The sequence below is a fragment of the Chrysochloris asiatica genome, unplaced genomic scaffold, assembly GCF_000296735.1.
Source record: "Chrysochloris asiatica unplaced genomic scaffold, ChrAsi1.0 scaffold00089, whole genome shotgun sequence".
NCBI lineage: Eukaryota > Metazoa > Chordata > Mammalia > Afrosoricida > Chrysochloridae > Chrysochloris > Chrysochloris asiatica.
In genome coordinates, this window is record NW_006408607.1 from 1,061,369 (window position 1) to 1,065,338 (window position 3,970).

Sequence of the window (3,970 nt, forward strand, 5' to 3'; positions counted from 1 at the left end):
TTTAGATAACATAAATGGTGACTATACACATGGAACATGAGAATGAACAAATCTTTCTTGGTAGAAATACAACTGGAATGCTCCTTAGAAGCAAGATTGATGAGACTTGGTCTCATATATTTTGGACATGTTATTAGGAAAGACCAGTTCTTGAAGAAGCGCATCATGCTTAGGAAAATAGAGTGTTAGAGAGAAAGAGGGAAAAAACTCAGTGAGATGGGTTGACTCGTTGGCTGTAATAACTTAAACATAAGAAAAATTGTGAGAATGTTGCAGTACCAGGTAGTGCATTTTGTGGTATGTGGGGTCATTCTGAGTTGTAAACTCTATGGCCAGATTTTTAGTGCCTGAAATGACTTGATAGCACATAACATTAGGTGCTATATCACACATAAGTAAAGTTTTGGTGAAGATAATTTAAAAATGATTGCAGGATATTTAGAAAGTAAACTGTTAGAAATTCAGGTTTGATTCTAAAGAGGATGTGGAATGAGGGATATCATTGCTGATATCGGATTGATCTTGGCTGAAAACAAAGAATATGAGAAAGATATGCACCTGTGTTTTACTAACTATGCAAGGCATAGAACTGCTGAATCATAACAAACTACGGATAACATTAAAAAGAAAGGGAATTTCAGAACAATTAATTGTGCTCATGTGGAAATTGTACAGATCAATAGGCAGGTATTCAAGTAGAAAATACTTTACTGAGTGGCTTAAAATCAGGAAAGATGTGTGTTTTCTCCTTTTACCATATTTATTTAATGTATATGTTGAGCAAATAATCCAAAAAGATTGACTATATGATCAGCATTTCATCATAATGGGCACATAATGTCCCTATGACTTGGAACTGATGCAAAGGACTGAAGAACAATGACAGAAACATTCTCTTTTTTAACTTTTGAATGTGAATTGAGTGAAAGTTTACAAAGATCATCAGTCTTACATTCAACAAATCTTACACTTTGTTTCATTTCAATGATTGCAATCCCTTCCATGTATCAACAATCATTTAATTTCGTCCCTGTAGTTTAGTTCCCTTCTACTCTCCTTCCCATCCCTTCTCAACTTTGTCCTTAGGTCAATATTGCCCTTTTTTGATCATAAGTAGCTGACCATCCCGTAGTAAGCATACCTTACTATGGAGTTGTCCCTGTTATATACCTTTATGACTGATAATTAGACCACAAGAGTGAATTACATTCCAGACCTGAAGGGTGATCAAAGGCAATAATCTCTGGTTCCTCTAGGCTCTTTCTGACATGTAAGATTAGTTTTTTTAATTGTAATTATATTGAGTTTTGTTTCACATTTTATGTCACTGTATCTAAGATCTCCTGCTATGATCCCTTTCAAAGCAGTAAATAGTGGTAGCTGGGTGCTATCTAGTTCTTCTGTTCTCAGAATTGTGATGACTGATGATCACATCTTCCATTGCCTATAGGACAAATTAATTCCAAATATCTTTAAATTCTCACCACTCTGTTTTCTTCTTCACATAGACCAATAATTGTACCTTATGTAGCTGTTTATGAGCTTTTGAGACGCCGGTTGCTATTCATCAAAGTAAGAAGTAGAATATGTCTTTGTGGACTATGTAATGCCAACTGACCATGGTATTCTCTGAGACTATACTCCTGAGTTCCCAGGCCCAGCAACTCATTGCCTTAAGATGTTTGATAAAATTTAAGATGGTTCCACCCTTTCTTCCCCTGTTGTTATTGTTAAGTGCCATCTAGTTGGTTCCACCTCATAAAAGCCATGTATAGAGTTTCTGAGGACTGGCTGGTGAGCTTGAACCACCGACCTTGCGGTTCAAACCGAACTTGCAGTACAGCACATTAATCTGCGGTGTCACATGAGGACTCCTGGGTGCTTGCTTCACTATCTACTATCTATCTATCTATCTATCTATCTATCTATCTATCTATCTATCTATCTATCTATCTATCTATATTTTTTTGAGTTATGCTTTTGGTTCTATTTTCATCCTTTGTTGGGAATACAGAGGAACATTACAGTTTAGAATCATTAAATCAACAAACTTGGTGATACAGTACTGACTGCAAACCTGGCTGAATTCTGGGAGTCCACAGTTTTTACGGTTTAAGGGGCGCTTTGTGCAAGGTCTCCAAAGGAGAAGAGAACTATATTACCCAGTGAGCCTTCAAAGAAGTTTGACTCCTCCTCACTCATAGCTAGAAATGCCAGTCCTGATTACCAACAGCAGTGTTCATCTCCGCAAAACAGAATCTCCAACTTTTTATGCTTACTGTAGGTAGAAGAGACAACAACTCCAAACTGACTTTTAGTTGTTCGGATGACTACAAAAAGTGTCCTCCATTCACAAGTTGGCAAAATCTTCAGAGGGACTGCTGAATCAAGGAGCCTTTCATGTGCGCCCAATTATTATATAGTGCATGCTGTTGTTGTTATTAAGTGCCGTCGAGTCGATTCCGACCCATAGCGACCCTGAACAGGGTTTCCGAGGCTGTAAATCTTTACGGGAGCAGAAAGCCTCAGCTTTCTCCCGCAGAGCAGCTGGTAGTTTCGAACCGCTGACCTTGCGGTTCTCAGCCCAATTCGTAACCACAACGCTACATAGAGCCTGGTAAATGTTAGTACTGCTAGACCACCTGTAGAACCGCCCCCTCCCCCAAGACCACCTGTGCATTTATATAACATGCCTGTTATGGTTCTGGCTGCTATTGTATTAAGGTTATCTTCTGCACCTCGTGTTTTCTCAATGACCACACCAAATGCACTATAGCGCAAAGCCAGAGAACCTAGAATACTAGCTCAAAGTGCCCCTTGTCTGGTCACCATATTCAAAATCTGTACATTTCTTGGTTTTGACCAGGCCATGTTCTGTGTTTCCTTCAATCCCAGTCGTAGGCCTTTCATAGCCTCAAATGCAGTTTTTGTCATGCAACATCCTCCTATGGTAAAGAAGTCTAGCTCAAATCTGCCCCGGGTTTTATTAGTTCCACTTGGTAAAATAAATTCATCTGTATCCTGCACAAGATATCGAGGATCCACATTTAAATAAGGATACAGAGGGTTCATACCAGGTACCCGTACACCGGCCAAATGCTCGTGTGAGTAACCTGCTCGGCTGGCTCCAAAAAGCCGGCCAACTCCCCTGTCGATTTGTTACCGCTTCCTCCCCCACCCTCCAGGGTGTCGCCCCTCCCTGCACGTCTTCTTTCCCACTCCTTAGCCAGGGGTCGTCTGTTGGGCCGTTACCCCTCAGTAACCCCGGGGAGACCGGGTACCACCGACCCTTCAAGATGCTGACCTTCCAGAGGACGCCACCTGTTAAGCCTGCTTCACTATTTTATTCACTATATTCATAGATGTATTTGCAGCAAAGGTAAATATTATGAATAAGTATCCTCTGTATTTAATTGTGGTCCCGGTATGGTGCTGTGGGTTAATGCGCCAGACTGGAAAGCCGTTTGGACCGCAAGGTCAGCAGTTCAAGTCACCAGTCACTCCTCAGAAACCATATAAAGGGTCGCTATGGGATGGAACTGACTCGAAGGCACTTAACAACAATGTTCGCATTCTACCTCCTATACCCATTCATCTTCTATATCTGTCTATGTATCTACCTACAGAACATTGTTGGTTCATGGTTATGTATTTAACAGTATTTACTTCTGTCTCCTTTAATATTTGCATACCTCCTTGTGTCTTCACCTGTTTTTATCATTCTTCGAACAAACTCCCTAGTCTTATATATTGCTGCCCATGTCACCTGAGTTAACATGTGTCTACAATCTAGCCAGTAAATTACTCTTCCTTCCCTCTTATCCGTGGAAAACCATCAAAGAATGTTTCTTTTAGCATGAAAGCCTTTCCTTGAACAAAATTAGGGGCTCTGGTACACAGCATAAATACACTGCCAAACATAACTAAAAACACACAAACAGTAGAAGACAAATAGATGGTTGGGCCCTCC

At 40.3% G+C, this 3,970-nt stretch overlaps 1 pseudogene; it reads right to left on the reverse strand.

Annotated features, from left to right (window-relative positions):
- Positions 1-2,369: 2,369 nt before the first annotated feature.
- On the reverse strand, positions 2,370-3,778 carry LOC102827155 (annotated as a pseudogene).
- Positions 3,779-3,970: the final 192 nt, after the last annotated feature.